Raw genomic sequence first — 19,582 nt, forward strand, 5'->3', positions numbered from 1 at the left:
TTCCATGGAAGGAGCTGATGTGGCTATTCCCTTAGTGTTTCTTCCGATTAACCAACATTTTCCCTTTCGAAGAATGATTCCCAAGTGACTTCGTATTTTTTGTTGGGAAATCATGCCCTGACCACTAAGAAAACACCGACAGGCGTAACACGAAAAGGAGGTCTGCAAATTCATTCCAAAGGTCACTGGAACAGGGAAGTGTTAGCTTCCTCAACCATTTCCACAGGCTGCTGCAAAAAACCTGTGACTGCCGGCTTCTAGCTGGAATGATAAGTCTCTGCTGCAATATGCCTCCAGCCCAAAACTGAAGGGGCGGGGATTGAATTGGCCTAAGAAATTGGCAGCCAGTCCAGGCTAACTTAATCTCGTGAGATCACAGGCAATGGCAACACACCTCTCAACATCTCTCGTCTTGGAAACCCCAGCGGAGGCGCTCGATGCTAAAAAAAAAAAAAAGGATGTATAAAACAAGATGACCAGTGTTCTATCCCCAGCCCTTTAGCGTCCTTGCCCTTACAAAATATTTGGAACATTGTTGCATCTGAACTAAGTGGGGCTCTGGTTCACAAACGTTTAAGCCGGAATAGTACCATACGGAACCCAACGCTACAGTGGCTTCCAATAATATACCGAGTCCAGTACAAGGTGCTGGTCATCACCTTTAAAGCCCTATATGGCCTGGGACCTGCCTACCTGAGGGACCGTCTCTCCCCACACGTTCCCCAGAGAGTACTGAGGTCTGGCACTCAAAATCTGCTCACCATCCCCGGGCCCAAGGAAGTGCGTCTCAAGGCAACTAGAGACAGGGCCTTTTCCACAATGGCCCCTATGTGGTGGAACCAGCTACCGGAAGAGGTGAGGGCCCTGCGGGACCTTGCTCAGTTCCGCAGGGCCTGTAAGACAACCCTCTTCCAGTTAGCCTATGCCTGATTAGATAATGTAGCTACCAGATTTCTGTGATTATACTGTACAGTTTTAATGTTATAATTCTAAGGTTTTTAGGTTTTAATTGTCTGATTTTAAATGTAATAACTTGCTCTGATTTTATTGCTTTATTGTGGTTGTAAGCCGCCCTGAGCCACTTGTGGGAAGGGCGGGATAGAAGTCACCAAATAAATAAATAAGTGTACCCGGGCTAGAATTTAAGTGGTGCGTAAGACCAGCACGAAGCCCTAGAGTTCACTTCCAGCAGCCTCGTTGCGTCGCTTGGCAGAACTCATCAGGGATTCTCCCTCTCCCTGTGCCTTTAGCTCAGTGCTGACAGGAATTATAGCTGGATGAAACACACACCCGCACTTCGGCAAAGTTGGAAGGACAAGATTCAGCACCTCACACCCACCCCTTCCCAAAGCAATTAGAATAAACCCATGAATGTGGAACAGCTGGGCACCAACTGCAGGGGAAGTGCAATGCAATCTCTCCACCCCCAAGAATTGTTCCTCGCTGTTGACCAGTTTCCCAGCGACCGCAAGGGGATACCGTGCTCCGTTTCTCTAAGTTGCTCAGTTGCTGACAGCCACCCCTCCCCCCCCCCAAGATAAAATGGCAAGACCGCCCAGGAGCCCACGAATGCCTTCATCCTGTCATGTATTTTCTGCAACTGAACTCGTCGCCCCATCCTTGCCCACCCGCAATGAAGTGGAAGAAGCGAAAGCTACAGCAGGCATTTTTAATGCTAGTGAAAGCCAGAAGCCTACTTTGAAGTATGAGCTAGGCAGCTTGCTCATGTAATCTTGGCAGCCGTTCGCCACTCACAAAGAAACTTTGCAGGGTCCCCCAGCGCGGTGGCAATTTAATGGAAAAATGGAGACTAATTTAATGCAATGCTAAAAAACCTGTTCCCATTACAACTGCCAGAGCCACAGTTTAAACAAGGCAAGTTAACCAGGTGATATTCTTACGATTCACACGTCGAATAATCAAACGGAGTAGGTAAAGAATACACATCCTAACTAAGCTGGTCAGATAGCACCACAGAAGTGGAGAGGACTAAACCGCTCTATCGATTCATATTGCCTCCAGCGAGTAGGTAAACAAGGTTCCCCATTTCATTTTTCCTACGGTGAATGGAAATTAAAAATATTACTGCTTTCTTATACAAAACTGAGATGCTGCAGCCTTCTGTCAAAGTGCAATGACAATAGATGCAACTTCTTCTTCCAGTCAGTACATATATTTAAGAAAAAAATACATAAAAAATCAGGTTATCTGCAATAGCTATAAACACACAGCGTTAGGAATTTTAGACCCACCAGCTGTACATCAATTTCAATCTGAACATTTGATCCCACCTTTTGATTCTAATGAGAACTGAACAGTTTTAGCAATGTGTTTCCCCAGTCCTTAGAAAGCTTAATAGTTCTTTTGTATTTAAATCTGAACAGAGTTCTATTCATTCATGTAAGACGCTTCAACATAGGATGAAACAGGAATCCCTTGAAGAAGAGGATGACTTCCTCTACTGCTGCTCGACAAGGCTGAAGATAGGTTGAACCAGTGGAAATCCTTTAGAGAGCACTGTTTTGAAAACAAAGTATCTGAAGTGTAGCTGAATTATTTATCCTCCTGGAAGAGTCAACTTCAGTTACCAGGAGGAAGCACAGCTTCAAAATGGTTAAAGATACAGCTTTGAGTGAAATGTGGTTTGAAGCATAATCTGCTAGGGGAGCAAAGATTCTTAATTTAAAAAGGCAGCCATCGAAGGGAAAGTTCAATGTTGAATATTTACACTCTCTATAAGCAAATATTTAAATAAAAGATTTAACCCAGAAGCCCCAAGGACAGCGATGTTTGTGTAATACAGCTTTTTGATGAAGACTGTCACCACAATTCCAACAGACCCGATTAACCCAATCAATAATTCTATCAGTCCTGCTTCTGTGGGCAGATCAGGGTTTCTCAATACAATCGCCAATCTAAATTGACCTTTTGCTACTGCAGCACACTGTGCCCCATAAATGACTGAGACAATTCAGGAAATTAATCTGCTATTTCACTCTATAAAGCACTGGACTTACTGGACATGAATGCAGACAAAAAAATTCCATTTGACAGAGCAAAGTGAGGGCGTAGAGAATTAACAAAGTAGCCAATTCAGAAAATGGAAGAGAATGGAAGCAGATGGCATGACATAGTTATGGGGGAAGGGCAACTAATTCTTCCATTAACACCTCCCCCCCCCCCCAATATATATTCTAAAGACTGATGCCAAAACTCCTTAATACCACATTTGATTGCATTCCATCGAATATAGCTATTGCTGTATTGCATTGCTTATATACAAAGCAAGTTTAATAAAATGCAGTGGAACCAGTCTCAAAGTGGGTAAATTTAAGGACTCTGCATTTTGTAATGAATGGGGGGGGGGTTTCCATTATATTAGCTGTTTAGCAAGCTGCGTCTGCTTGGCCCAAGAAGCATTAAGAACGAACTTGGATGTCGATATCCTAAAGACCTTCATAAAATCCCACTAAGAGAAGAGAATCCTGGTTCCACCGTGAGCAACACGACAGTTCTCGCCACCACCTAGAAAGGACATTTAGATAACTGTATAGTTATCAAGGAAATTGTAATGGAATTATTTTGTGGCCATGGTCATTTTAATATCAAGTGCTACTATCAGAGTAGGTTTATTGGACGACAGCAGCCAAGAAACTCTAGTTTTAGTGCTTCATTGGTGCTACTTGAGAATGCAGGTATCTTGAACACTTGTTTTTCTTTCTTCTACACGCAATTAGAAGTGAATTTAAATTACAATCAGAAACTCAGTCTACTTTGCAATGTTTGATATCCACCACTTGCTGGCCTTTGCAACAAACCACTGCTCTCGTTATTGCAATCAGAAGAACCACCATTTATTTTCTGTAGGAAGATTTATTTGTTCAGCTTGCTTTTTAAAAAGCAACAAGCTTAATAAAAATGTTTCTTTTCGTTAAAATTCTTTGTGTTTCGCTGAAATGCACCAACTGGACAATTTAGGATTATAAAAGTGTAGATGGCAATCACCATCTTTGCATTTCCACGTATCTCACAGAGAAAATGCTTCTTATATTCCTATGCATTTTCACAGTCCGAGATACTTGCTGTATTTACCCCCAAAAGATGATCAGGAATGCAAGACAATCCCCCTAAAAGATTATAAACTGAAAAGTTTAATTATTGTATATAAACTATAACCTGAAAGTGAATTTAAACACCCTCCTTCTTCCTTGATAGCACACGTCAAGGGGAGGGACTAACTCCTCCTTTCAGGTAAATACAGTATTAAGTGACTAAAAATCCTATGCCATTATTCTCTAATCTCATTGATTTCAATGGGTTTGGCCTGAAGTAACTTGACATAGGATTGCATTGGAAGATTTCTCCCACTGAGTGGCAAGTGTAGTTAGCAGCTCAATTTGAAGGTTTATCTACAGTGCAAATCACCAGTAAACAATAATAATTTCACACTGTTTGTGAGCAGTGTTCCTTCTAAGCTGTGTTAGTGAGAGCTAGCTCACAATTTTTTAGCGGCCAGATCACACATTTTTGTCTCAGCTCAGGAAAAATGGCCCTAGAGCTAACTAATTTATGCAATAGCTGACAACTTTAATGCCAGTAGCTCACAAAGTAGAATTTTTGCTCACAAGACTCCACAGCTTAGAGGGAACATTGTTTGTGAGTACATGTGTTCTGGTTTAGTGCAGTACAAAACAAAATAAAATAAAGAAACACAAGGAGTTATTCCCTCCCCCAACCAGTCCCTACAATTTGAAAGTTTGTCTGACCAATACTTCATAATCATACTGTTGAAAAAATCAAGAAGGTTTACTAATGAGACATGCATTTCCCGCCTAGATAGTGTGCTCAATCTTTGTCATAAGTTATTTTACATGTGAAGATGGAACATACTTGCAGTCAAGTATGAACTTTGCTCATGAAAATAAAAATGAAAAGGCTTTTAAAAAGAAATGTTATGTGCAATGATAACAATATTTTTCCAGTCCATTTTTCCATGTTCTACAAATATAGTCCATATCAGCAATTTTTATCGTTCAAGGACCATGGCACTTCTGTTCAGTTAACAAGGAAAGAAAACCCAACACAAAAGTAGACAGAAAGACTGAAAGTCACGAAATATACTTGCTTCGTTTTGAAGAATGAAAGGAACCTAACCGAGCTAATTCAAACACACCATCACCTATTTATTTTTTTATTGGTACATTCTCATCTCAAGCTCCCAACTGCAGGTATCCACATTCAGTAATTGATATGATTATCCACTTAGTGGAAGACAGCTAATCAAGAGTTTCAATACCCCCCACAGTAAAATATGCATTGCAACTAAAACCTCTGTTGTATGCATAGAAGATGTCTTAAAAGTCAGAAACACCATGTACACAATAGGCATCTGGCAGCATTTTCAGACAACTTTTTAAATTTATTCTGAACATGCTATAAAGGAATAAATTACACTGTTAGATGAATCACCAGCAGTTAAGAATGTCTTTCGGCTGGACTAGAGTGAGGAGGACAGCCTAAGGCCGTAACCAATGTGAATGTTGCACACTGCCCAAGAATAAGAGCCAATCCAGTCATACCCACTTCACAAGAAAAAAATGCCTCCTTTTAAAAACCCTCCACACACTCCCATTTTAAATCCGCAAAGCTAATTTCTGCAAATCAGTCCTGCTAGTGCAAGACAAGGGCAAGGCTTGTGAGCGGCTGTGATGGGTCTGAAAAGATGCCTTTATTTTTTATTCAGTCTCTCATTACAGAGGGCTGGGTGTTAATGCAACAGATTATAAAAATGCAAGAGTGCCCCTTCCCCGTCAAGAAAAAAAAAATACAAAATTTATTTAAAAACAAAAGTGAGGAAGAATTATACTAGATCTAAAATGATTAAGAAATAGGACTTTTGCTTTAACAAATGGCCTTGTAGTTGCCTATTTTTAAAAAAGGTCGGTGTCTAATTTAGATTGCAAATCGTCAAGGCAAATTAAAAAAAAATCTCATTTCCTTACAGAAACAGTTTAGTTTTTTTTTAATGAACTTGTAAACAAAAAAAGCTCCCGTTTCAAAATAAAAACAAAATCCCAGATCGTATAGATGTTTACAGTGATTACATTTATCTAAGCAACTTACATACAGTTTCAGTTGTAAGATGTTAACTAAATTTGTGACAAATATGCTGTTTCTTCTTTTATACCAAGAACATTATAGAGTTAATGCAGAGTCCTAAAGATAATCTAGTAGTCGCTAAGTTTCTCTTAAGTCTTCACTTTAGATGCTGTTACTTCTAGCACAGGTAAGCAGGCAGAGTCTTTCATATGCTTAAAAACTGGAATCTTTGGTTACTACCATGTCAGCTGGCTCTTTATGTCACACAGACATGAGCAATTTTTAAGAATGTTTTAAGTGTACAACTTTCAAACCAGGGAGGAATACCCAGAAAGTGCACAATTGTGAGCATTTACAATTATCACAACTGTTGCTGAAGACTGTTCATGCCATTCTTCCAAAACGATAAAGGTCTTGTAAGGAGTGTCGTTCAAAGTAAAAAGGTTACAAAAATTGGCATTTGCACAATTCTTTTCGACCACCGGTGTGTCAACCATTCAGTTAACTTTTCCACTTGAAAAAATGTAATAGAAAACTGGACACCATATTTCACTATCTCAGTAATATTCACAATTACAGCTGCTACAACTCAAGGAGCAGCATCAATAGCGCTGCCCAGAACCAGTTTATATTGAAATTAAGTTCTTTACATCAAGTAGATGGTTTCCCACAACCTCTGGCGTGTTTATGAACTAAAATTCCTAGGATTCGGGGAGTGATACATCCTGCTCCATTCTGCTCTGCTTCATCTGTTCTCTTCTTCATGCTCAAAAACCTGGAAAGCAAACAAAGCAATTTGGTATTTGTAAATGGAAAAACTGCCACTTAAGTGGGAGGTTTTACATAGTTATAGCCTTCAGTTAAGAAAGCGCTGTTTCATTCAAAAACCATTAAACTTATTTCCAAGCATGGTAATGGCTAAAGTTTATAATTTCACAGTAACCTGACCCAAAGTTTAAAAGTCCATTTCTCAGCTCAAAGAAAAGCATGCAAGAACTCAACTTCCCTTAAGGCAAAATAAACTGCAACCAGCTTTAGTTATACATTATTAATCTTGATTAAAGAAAGTGACGTATGTAATATTCATGCTAAGGTTGCCAAGTAATTAAAATGAGTTGATTACCTTATCGTCAACTACATTTAAAATTTCATACTGCATACTTTAAAAGCTTTTTCAAACAAAATGACCACATATTAGAAATTGTGACCTTTCCTTCTTACACTGTATTACTGATGTATACCACAAAACAGTCTCAAAGCATATGTTCTGTTCCCCAGCTATAAAAACTGAGTTCAATCAAAATCTTTAGCTTAATTACATTTTCCAGGCCGAATTCATGCATGGTAAGACAATATATATAATTCGGACAGTGGCAGTCTGTGACTTTGCTGACTACATAAAGAAAACGCTAAATGAGATAGGATTATTCCCTCTGCACTCGAAATGAACAGTATGTAGGTTTTTCCACGCATCACCTCTAGTCACGAAAATGCAGGTCTAGAAAGGGACCCAAGGCATGACACTGCATCACGGGGTCAAGAAACGTGTGCCAAAGTAGTCATAACTACAACGATTACAATGAAACTACGGTGGCCCACAGCAGGTCAAAAGTTTGTTTTTTTAAATCAGGTCACTGCTGAATCATGTATACTGTTATCCAGCAGCGTCTACTCTGGAAAAATATGTATAATTTAGTCTAGTCACAGCAACTGAACTGTGTCAGTAAAATGCTTGAGCTGGAGAAAGTTTGCTACGTTACTGAATTCAACTATCTTTTCATCTGTAATAGAATATTGAAGTCAATAATAAATCAATGCACTTGTACAATATTCATCTGCTGGTTCGGTAACTTCCATTGTATGTGTCAATGCTATCAGAGAACTGGTTAAAGACTGCTGATGAATGTACAGAAGCATGACCCTTTCTCTAACGAAGTCCTTGAAAGAAAACTAACTGCAAAGCACTACGGTTTTGAAACAGATGAATTAGAACAGCGTTGTTCAGCTGTTCTATAACGTCTTATCTTAAACCCAGCATAAAGGTTTACTTTTATCAAATTTGAACTCAATGCCAATAACTAAATCCATGTAAATGCCTTGCGAAACTCCCATAAGGAATTTCCTCAGTATTCAGATAATTTTTAGCAAGTACAAAAAAAAAAAATTAATTTCAGAAATGCTCACTGGTTTGCAAACAACCATTATATTCATTTCCAGTGCCTCCTAAACTGCTGCTTGTCCCGTTGTTCTACATTCTAACTTTTGAGAGGAAAGGCTCAGAAATAAAAACATTAGCGAGATGCAATTTCAGGGACATAGAGATAAGCTTGTCTGATGAAACCCTGTCCACAGCACAGGAACAAGACTGGTGGTATGCAACCGTTAGGAATGGTTGAGAGAATCAAGGATGCTGAACAATGAAAACAAGCTCGGGACTAAAGGCTGAAGCCCAAGAAGCCAAGCTGAATAATGAGCCTAAGAATGGGCTGAGACGCAGAATCCCAACACATTGGTATGTGATAGAAAGATGCCAGGAGGAGGGAGAAAATGGAAGTTTGGGGGAAATGTCACATGGGGTCCAGGCCCAGCCTACGACTGTGTGCTATGAGGGGCTGAAACTGGGAAGGTTTTACTTCATATTAGTTTGAAACAATTTAACGTATCTTTGGATACACATCTCTAATAAAACATCTGCACTGGACTTGAGGCTTTTTTGGTGCAGCATTCCAATTTAGAATGCTGGGTGAGAATTTCTTACACTCAAGAGATAATGAAATTTCATTAAATTGTTCACCAGCAAGCCTCACATTGTTACTTATGCAATTTTTCTACTTCCAGGTTCTTAGCTGCTGGAAATAGTACAGTTTGCCGTGTTCTGGAGTGCTTTTTGAAACAGAATATCCTGATAGTTCTGTTGTGTCCACCTGCCGCACACAACCAACATAAAAACCAAACCAAAACATAGTCTGAAGTGTGCATTTTGTTGGTTCAGTTTTTATATGATAGCATCTTGTTTTATAGACAGAAGAACAAGTACCTGAACAGATCAAAACCCATTTATCTGACGACCAGTGAAGGCCATGATCTGGGGGAAAGTCCCCTGCGGAACCATTCACTTTCAAAAAGCACCTGGCAGGTGCCAGGACATTTATTTCAGATCCAAAGATCTGCGTGTGAGCAGAATTATTCCGCCCCCCTCCCCCGAATAGAGAATTATTTTCACTCACTCAATAGGTTGAGTGGAGCTGACAAATCCCCATCTCTAAAATCCCTGGAGCAACAACTTAATGGAAACCAATTAACTCATTCACACATGTGGGCAGAAAACTGGATCTGATCTGTTTCAGTGTAAGTGCCTTGAAAGCCGAAAAAACCCTTAGGTTTCTTTCACCCCTTCAAGAAGTGTAATTCAAATTATTTGCCATTATAAGTTATTGCATTAGGCAGAACTAAGTAAACTGTTTTGCTATGTAGAAACTAAATGAATTCATTCAGATGTATCACCTCTACCCTTTCTACTTTCTTTCATGGCCACTAATCAGAAAGTGTTCAGGAACCAAATTAATCTGTTCACTGCTAATCTACATTATAGTCATGGGTTACTTGGTTCTGGTTTGCTTAGCTATTAAACTGCGGAGTTCTCAACGTACATACATTCAAACATTGCTATGCTATTGTCAAAAGGTTTTGAAATGAAAAAAAAAAAACCTGAGAAAATTCAGATTTGCGCTAACAATCAGCTCAGAGGGGAGCAGAGAAAAGAATGTCTGAGAAGAATTAATCTTTGTTTTTCTTTGTGATGCACAAACAGATACAACTTAGAAGTGCTTGTAGTAAAAGTTGACTGCTTGCAGTGATAACTTATAGTACTAATTAACAGGCCTGAGAACTAGGGATCAGCGATGACACAAGAAAAGAATGTATATATCCTAAGCAACACAGGCAGAACAATTCTCTTGAAAGCAGGCTGGATGACTTCCATTTACACCTCCATTATTTTGGGTACGTTTCTACTATCCTCTTAAAACATTCTGGAAGAACACCCCAAAATCATAGCTATGGTTTTATTTGAATCATTTACAGCCTGTCTTTCTCAAAGACTCAGGGCAGATTTCTTTTTTGTACTATCCACTATTAGTGTTAAACAGCATTGCTCATGACTAATTAAGCTATATGGAAAACAAAAGTCTACTTTAAATGCACAAACATATTTGGAAATTGTTTGATTGATGAAATTACCTTAAATGTGTTGATTATACGTAAGACAAAACTTGAATTCTGCGCTAATCTGAAACCAAAAATAATAATTAAGGCAAAAGCTATTCTGGACAATAGCAACTATACCACTAACATTTGGAGAAAAGCATTTACTCCACTGTAAAACTGTGAAAGAATGACTATCCTTGTTGAACGTAGTTGGCAGGATATCTATATCCATATATATAAAAGTAAAGGTTGTCCCCTGTGCAAACACCAGTCATTTTCGACTCTGGGGTGACGTTGCTTTCACAACACTTTCATGGCAGACTTTTTACGGGGTAGTTTGCCATTGCCTTCCCTAATCCATATATATATATATATATATATACACACACACATACACACACACACATATATATATATATATATATATATATATATATATATATACACACACACATACACATATTGATATATATCTTGGGCATAGAATGAGAGTCAGTGCCACTGGCAGTTCTGCAAAGACTTGCAATGACTTGGAATTACACAGCTAGAGACCTAAAATTACTGGCTTCATGCATATCGACATGCAGTGCAGTTTACTTCTTTACTTCAGAAAAGGCACATGCCCGGTGGTGTTTAAGCCAAAGTGTGCAGGCAAAACAACACCCCTCCCCCAAAGTGGCTGCTTTGGAGTTCAGGTGAAGATTTCAAGCTTTAAAAACTTGAAACTTAACATTGCTCCTATATCATCCATAGGCTCACTGGATTTGTATTTTCAAAACGAAAGCACAGGCAGTTACTATATTTATGTACCGTTTTTCTATGTAAAGATTCTTAGTGGTCTACATTAAAATAAGTCGAACAAAACAGATTTTAAAATGTGGAAGGGATCACAAGTATTATTTATCATGTTTGACAGTCTCACATGTCCTGAATGCTGTGGAATTTTCATGCTAAAGTTTTACAAGTTAAATATTGCCCTTTGGGACAGATCTTGAAGTACCAAGCAGAAACTGGTGAAAAATATTTTAATGCACAGCCTTATGTTTAAGATATTTTTATAAAGTTGTTTTCTAGAAAGATATGGCAAACTAGATGAAATGGTACATCCATGTGGATTTATAGATGTGTGCACTGAATCCTGTGGAAATGACATGTGATAAAGACACAAACCAGCCTAGAAACACAGATCTGAAAAGCACTTTGGTGGAGAAAGGTTTAGGAGTTAAATTTCCCTTGCCTACACCACGTTTGTCAAAAGTAGCCCACAGAAATGACGCGTGTGAAACATAAACAGGCAGGCATATAGGCACTTAACGCCCACCAGTCTAATTTGGCTCTAAGACTTTCAATAACAAAGTTACGGGCAATATGGAAACCGAGGGGAGAAACAATTGTGCAGTGAACAGTAAATTGCACCAAGTTTATACAAAAGGCAAGGTTTCCCATATTTATTCATTTAAAATACTTATATCCTGCGCCCTATTCCTCAGACTCATTTATTACATTTATCAGCATTGCTTACAGATGGACATATGAATCATTTAGGAATAAGGATTAAATGAAATTAGAACATATGAAAGCTCAATCCAATGTGTTACCTCTCACAGTCGTTTCACAAATGCAAATTGTCTGGCAAAGCAGTTATCAAGTTATTAACTTACACATAGTACCTCACCCTTCATTACTCCCCCCCCCCCCCCACATCTCTTCAGAGTCTTAAGTTCCTTTAATTTATTCCTATGGCATGTCAGTTGTGGACTGTAATAAAAAACTGAACTTTCTATGATATTTTACATTCACACAGTGTGAATCTAGAACTGAACCTGTGCCCCTATACTTCAGCTAAGGATCCCAAAATGACTCAAGCAAGCTAATAAACTTTTAGGCTGCTCAAACAGGGCATACGTTCTCCCCTTCCAGGCTTGTAAGATCTATTTTAAACATAGGATATTGCTTTAGTTAACTCCTAACAGGTTTTAAGAGTATCACATATCTAGGATGTTCACTAGCCCTTCCAAATCACACAGAATGTGTCATCACACAGGACCTAAAAGGGGTTAACATAAACATTGTAGCTAAGATCCTGTATCTTGGATACTAGTGTCTCCACAGACAAAAAGACCTTTTGTTTGGAAAACTAGGCTTGCTATGTTTCCATGACCCTCTTTGTCAAACGCAATTTAGATTGTTAAGCAATGTATTAAACCAGCCTCTCCCCCTCCACTTGTATCCAAACAGTAGAATAACAGAAGTCTACGCCCTGCTCTAAACTAGATACAGTTGTTATCTAGATGGGACAGTTCTAGCTGTGCACTGGCATTTTTGAAAGCATTATACCCCAGCTAAAACTACAGATAGTAGTTCATAGAACCATAGAGTTGGAAGCAGGCCTGTAGCCACAGGGGGGGGGGGGGGCTGTGGGGGCACTGCCCCCCGACTTCCAGCCAGCCCCCCCCCGACTCCCAGGGGCCCTCCAGGGTGCAGCCTGGTATTTTTTCTTTTTGCCATGGCTGAGTCAGCAAAGTGTCATCAGTTTCAGCCAGTACTGGAAGAGCTGAGCAGGGCACAGTGCACCGCAGCAGCAAAAGCAGTAGGTGGGGAAGAGGAAGGTGGAAGAATGGGAGGTGGAGAGAACCATGTGGAATGGGCCGGGGCAGGAAGGGGACAGATGGAACTGCTGTGGCTGCAAAGCGCTGGGGGTGGGAGACAGGGAGGGGGAAGGAGAAATCCCTGCTTGCATGCAAGCTGCAGTCCCTTCTTGAGCCCAAAATTTTAGGGTTTTTTGCCTTGACTTGACCACTTTCAGAACCTCTGGCTTTTGCCCCTACCCCAAAAAGCTTCTGAGAAGTGGCAAGCCCCGCAGTGAATGGGAAAGTGTGCCCCGACTTTTTAAAAAGTCCGACTTTAAAAATCCTGGTTGGAAGGGACCTCCAGAGTCATCTAGTCCAACCCCGATTAGTTCTTTACTAGTTGTAATAAAATGGGATGAAAATGCTAGCCAGAACAGGAGTGTCTTATTTTCTCAGATACTGACGTGGACCGGGGATTTCCAATCTAGGTTTCATGTAATTTTCACATTTGGGTTGTAAAATAGGTACGTGAGGCAGAAACCACAGGGCCACCGAAACCACAACTACTACATCTGATGAAGTTCTGCATAACTGAGTCAAGGACCACCGATAATTGTGGCAATTCAGTCGCAATTTCTATCCAAATAGAAGCTTCCACTAAAGCCTTTACTTAACCAAGGAGTAATTATTATGTCTGAACCACAAGGCTCAACTCCTGCACATAATTCATTCAGTAAAACACACAGCACAGAGTGTCCCCTTACTTATTTTTTAGCCCATCCTTCCTGCAAAGCAGGCTCGGGGTGGGTTACATGATCATAAACAATAAAATCATAATAAAATTCGCATTTAAACTACACTAAAAACTGTAACACTTAATCTATAAAAATGATAATATCCAGACTCATTTGATTGGGTTTCATGGAATCCATTAAATTAAAATTTCTCCAGCTGGTTCTTAAGTTAACTCTTCATAGTTAATACAACTTTCAGAGATGGAACAAGCTAATGGTAACACAGTGGAATGGTGTATACATGGCATATGTCAGTGTAACAGGAGGGGCCCAATACAGTTTGACGACCACTGCTTCACCACAAAGCCTGGTGGAAGAGCTCCATGTTACAGGCCCTGTGGGACTGTAAAAGATTCTGCAGAGCCAGCCCTGTAGCCAGTAATTTCTGGGTGGGGGGGCCTAGGGCATAAAATTTTGGGTGGGGGGCCATGGAGGCTTGGCTGCTTTTTCCAGAGGCCAGTTGCCCAGCCCCAGCTCTCACGCTCTTGAGGGTGAAAAGAGCCCGGAGAGAGCAGCAGTGGAGAAAATGAGGCCGCGGGGAGAGCAGGGAAGAACCCAGAGCGGAAGTGGGGAAAATGGGGCTGCGAGGACAGCAAGGGAGGCAGGGAAGAGCCCAGAGAGAGCGGCAGTGGGGAAAATGGGGCCGCGGGGAGAGCGGGGGAGGCAGGGAAGAGCCCAGGGAGAGCAGCAGTGGGGGAAATGGGGCTGCGGGGAGAGCGGGGGAGGCAGGAAAGAGCGCGGGGAGAGTGGCAGTGGAAAAAATGGGGCTGCGGGGAGAGCAGGGGAGACAGGGAAGAGCCCGGGGAGAGCGGCAGTGGGGAAAACGGGGCTGCGGGGAAAGCGGAGGAAACAGGGAAGAGCTTGGAGAGAGCAGAGGGGAAAATGGGGCTGTGGGGAGACCGGGGGGGGAGCAGGGAAGAGCCCGGGGACAGCGGCAGTGAGGAGAGTGGGGGAGGCAGTGAAGAGCCTGGGGAGAGCAGCAGTGGTGAAAACAGGGCTGCGGTGAGACCAGGGGAGGTAGGAATGGGATGGGAAGAGCCTGGGGAGAGCGGCTGTGCGAAAATGGGGGAATGCCTTTTTATCCACCAGTTCCTGCCAGCTGACACAGGAGCCCCGTGGCGCAGTGTTAAAGCTGGAGTACTGCAGTCCTAAGCTCTGCTCATGACCTGAATTCAATCCCCTGGGGAAGCTGGGTTTTCAGGTAGCCGACTTGAGGTTGACTCAGCCTTCCATCCTTCCAAGGTCGGTAAAATGAGGACCCAGTTTGCTGGGTGGAAAGTGTAGATGACTGGGGAAAGCAATGGCAAATCACCCCATAAAAAGTTTGCCTTGAAAACGCTGTGAAAGCAACGTCACCCCAGAGTCGGAAACAACTGGTGCTTGCACGGGGGACCTTTCCTTCCTTTTCCTGCCGGCTGCAGCAGGGGGTGCGGACAGTGGGGTGGGTGCTCCAACTCCAACATAATTTGCAAGCGGGGCCCCAAGATTTCGACTGCCTAGGGGCCTCCGCAGGGTTTAGTCTGGCCTGTATCTGTTGACTTTACTGAAAGAATCCTTTCCAGGTTTTTGTTGCAGCCGTTTCTGTGCTTCAATGTATTTGAATGAAGCCCATGCAAGAAGATGGACGATCTTCTCTCCCATTATATCCTATGGACCATCCAGGCTCTGCAATAGCTTCCTATGGACAATCTTGTCATTCGTTTTAGTGCATCCCCTCAACACGCTGCGCTTGCATGGAGGGAGGCATGTCTTGTCAGCAGCAACAGTCTTTGTTTGTAGGCAGATCACAGAAGCCAGCCAGCCTTTGATTGGAGGAAGTCTTGCTGGAGCTGCTTGTTGACTGGATAGCCTCCCTCCCTTCCCGCTTGCTTTGCAAACAGGAAGAAAGTGCTGCTGAATCAGAGCAGCAGCAACGCTGTTGGGCAAAATTTGTTCAGCACGACGCTACGAGGCAGAAGAAATGCACGGTGGTGAGGACTGAATGGAGGGGCCACATGGTTGGAGGGGGGCGGTTGAAAGGTGGGGCCGTGCCCCTCCTGGGCCCCACCGTGGCTACGGCTATGTGCAGGGCCCCGGTCTCCAGTGAGAATTCATTCCACCAGGTTGGGGTCAGGGTCAAAAACGCCCTGGCCAAGGCTAGACAGATGTCTTTTGGGCCAGGGACTGCCAGAAGCACAGAGCTCAACAGGGCACACACAGGGAGAAGCAGTCTCATAGGTATACTGGTTTCTGGCCACTCAAAGCCTTATTCTGTCAGATGAGATTAAGTATCGAAAGAAGATAGCCTCACATGTATGTACATACAGGTTTGCAAATGTTTTAGCTGTTAAAAGTCTAATTTTTCCACAATATTAAAATCAGGGTGGGTTTGATTTAAATCAAATCAATTTAAATCATGGTTTTCTACATCAAGACTCTTTCTTGTTGGCATAATCTTATTTAAAACCAAAGGAAGGTTTCATGTTTAGAATAACCTTTCGGAGAAGTTTTACAGTTATATAAAACAAGTACTGGTTTGGTAATACACTGTACAACCTGATATAATGTAGCTCAATATAAAATGAGATTTTTATGACAGTTAAGAGCTTGGACCCCATTATAAACCACTCTGCTGAGCCACAATATATCCAGCTGAGAGCAGACTGCTTTCTTTGGCAGCCTGCTCCCTGCGGCTCAGCTGCAGAACTCCCCCAGCATTCTCATGCAGAGACAAGACTGAGGTGGGGAAGTCCACGAACTGGAAGCAGCTTCTCCCAACCAGCAGTGACCACTTCAGTCAAGCCCAGTGGAGAACTCATCACCACTTGATCTTCCCCTCACCTGCTTCTCCCTTCACTCTCCAAGCAGCAGAAGCGGCATCCCACAGTGCCTCCAGGGCTCCCTTAGAGGCCTGTCACATCCCTTTTTCTTGCTACTGTTCAGAGTGTGTCTAAGCAGCTTCAGAACTGTGTCTGGGCAGGTATACCACAGTGCCTCCCAAGCCCAGCTCCGAAGCGTGCCAAATGGGGATAGGAAGGAGTTCCAGACACGCACTCAGTGGCTTTCAGCCTGGTGCACCCCCTGGCCCTTGACACAAACAGGGCTGCTCAGCTGATACCAATCTCAATAGAACGTGGACTCTGGTAAAACACAGTATAAAACTGTGGACCCTGACTTCCACAGTATATCATTAGATATACATAGACAATGTTTTAGGGCTGGCTCATCTGCCTGCAGCATGCGCCAGGTTTTCTCACTTCACCTGCACCTCCCCAGTCTCCCTCCCAATGGAAAGTCAGGGGGGCTGGGCTGAATGGGAAGTCGGGGGGGGGGAGAAGGGCCCCATCATAGCTACCAGTCTGTGTAGATCCTGTTTAATGGGAGAAAGCAATGGTGGAGCATTGTAGGAGATGTAGGTAATACATCTGCTCTACGAGTCTTTCAGTCAGGTTTCAAGCTGAGCTATGGGAGATAGCACCGGCTATTTCAATGTGGACATGTAATGAGCTTCTGTGTTTCAGAATCTATCAGCAGCCTTTCACCTGCCATTCTACTGAGACATTCTAAGGTAGAAGTAGATACCAAGGGATGTGCCCTGAGATAGTTTCAAATCTTTCATTATAGAGTAGACTCAGAGGTTTCTGCCAGACACCAGCTGTCAGCAGTGAGGAACTTGCCCTGTGACTTTCTACAATTTTCTCTCTCATATTGCTTGATTTTTATGAAAACCTCTGAGAATACTGAAAACGTTTTTTAAAAACCCCCTCTGGGAACCAGTGTTCCCTTTAAGCTGAGTTAGCTCACGGATTTTTAGCCTCCAGGTCACACATTTTTGTCTTAGCTCAGAAAGGATGACCCCAGAGCACAATAATTCATGCAGTAGCTCACAACTTGTTGCCAGTAGCTCACAAAGAAGAATTTCTGCTCACAAGACTGCAGCTTAGAGGGAACATTGCCGGGAATAATCATTTGTAGTTTTGGAGATGGGCTTCAATGTGCTTTGTCTAAGCCATTGAAGCCCTTGCAGCTTTTCTGGGTGACTGACTGGCTGTTATAGCTAAAAAGCTAGAAGTGAACAGACAGAGACAGGATTGTAACAAGACAGGCTGGTAGCCAGGGCTTTTTTTTTTGTGTGAGATGAAGTGCAGCTCCACTAAGGATAACCAGGGCTTCTGCCCTCCTCCCAGAGCTGCGGTGGCACCTTCCTGAAGCCCAGCTCACCGGCCAGCTGTGCCGTGGCGGCAGCTTCCTGGAGCCCAGCTCACACATTTTTGTCTTCGCTCAAGAAAAATGGCCCCAGAACAAGCTAATTTATGCAGCAGCTCACAACTTTAATGCCAGTAGCTCACAAAGTAGACTTTTTGCTCGCAAGCCGCCACTGTTTAGAAGTACTGCTTATGACTGACCCTTCTCAGTATGCTTTGCAAAGACATCTTAGCTCAACTGAGAAAAGAATGTTATTGGCTGTGGCTTCCGCTTATAGACTGGACTAACATTTTGCAAAATGCATAAAACTGAACTGTTTGGGAGGGCATTCTAAATAAAAGCAATAAAGATGCTATATGGAATTCTGCATATGGGCACTTTTTATAAAAGCAATAGGGTTATGCAGCAGTACTCCTGGAAAATATGAATTAGGCTTCGGCATACATTTGTCTACATCAATGATGAATATTTGATAGCTGGATGTTTGGTTCTAATTTTCTTCACCAACTGTTAACTGAAATGGCTCGTAGCACAGAGCATCCTTTCCCAAATACATTTCCTTCTACTCCTGAAGTACTTATCTTTAAGCCTGAGCTTATATGCGATCTCTCAGAAGTTCTAGATAAGCACGCAACCTAAAAGTGCATTAAATAAGCGTCACAACAACAGTGTATGATCCAGGGCCCACATCACCTTCTAGATTTATAAATCTTGATAACTTCAGGAATTGATGACACAGCAGAAGTTATCAGTCTGGGTTTTTTTTTTTTTCATTTACAAAAAACAAACAAAAACTTTCCTTCATTTCCTTTTTTGTATACTTCACTGTTTGTTTTGAAGTGCAGTGGAGTCTGGTCCAAGTTACTCAACCATACCAGGGTTTTATTCTAACTGCCACAGAAGGTGGATGATACTTTTTAAAACCAATCGTGCTTTATGAACCATCCATGGTCTTCCTCGATGAAGGAAAGCCTGTTTGATATATGCAATTTATTTACCATTTCTGGATCAAGCAGTTGAGAGAGCAGCGGCTGAACAACTCCAGGCTTTCCTGGAGGATGTATTCCAGTTCAGTTTCCGCCCCTGCCATGGGACAGAGACAGTACTAGTTGCCTTCACATATGACCTCTGGAGACACCTGATCAGGGTGGTGTTACTTCTAGATTTGACAGCAGCATTCAACATTTATGATCTTCTGACCCACTGCATCACTGAGTTTGGGACTCCACCCTGGAAAGGCTTTCCTCCTTTCTCCAAAAATGGGGACAGAAAGTGGCACTTGGGTGAGGGATTATTCCTGCATTACCCATTGGAATGCGGAGTGCTGCAGGGAGTGATTCTCTTCCCAAAGTTATTTAACATCTATATGTTCCCCCTCGCCCAGCTGGCCCAGGGGTTTGGGCTGCGCTGTCACCAGTACGTGGATGACACCCAGCTCCATCTGTTGATGGACAACTGCTCAGACTCTGCTCCAGAAAATTGAAGGCAGTGGCTGGATGGCCACAGCAGAGCTGGCTGAAATGTAATCCAATGAAAACACAGGTCCTGTACTTGAGTCTGGGGTGGGGGGGAAAACTGAGTTGGGAATCAGGCTGCCTACCTTGGATAACACACTGCTTGTGCCAGCCCAGCAGGTGAGGATTCTGGGGGTGCTCCTGAATGCGTCACTCTCCATGGAGAGCCAGTTTGGTGTAGTGGTTAAGTGTGCGGACTCTTATCTGGGAAAAC

At 42.3% G+C, this 19,582-nt stretch overlaps 1 long non-coding RNA gene across 1 annotated transcript in view; it reads right to left on the bottom strand.

Moving 5' to 3' along the window:
- Positions 1–5,398: 5,398 nt before the first annotated feature.
- The window catches only part of LOC132572972 (uncharacterized), a 32,615-nt gene continuing 18,431 nt past the window's right edge, over positions 5,399–19,582 (bottom strand). The window contains exon 2 of the long non-coding RNA XR_009555469.1: positions 5,399–6,874. This is a non-coding gene — a long non-coding RNA (uncharacterized LOC132572972). The remainder of the gene's footprint in view (positions 6,875–19,582) is intronic.

The sequence above is a fragment of the Heteronotia binoei genome, chromosome 5, assembly GCF_032191835.1.
Source record: "Heteronotia binoei isolate CCM8104 ecotype False Entrance Well chromosome 5, APGP_CSIRO_Hbin_v1, whole genome shotgun sequence".
Classification (NCBI taxonomy): Eukaryota; Metazoa; Chordata; class Lepidosauria; order Squamata; family Gekkonidae; genus Heteronotia; species Heteronotia binoei.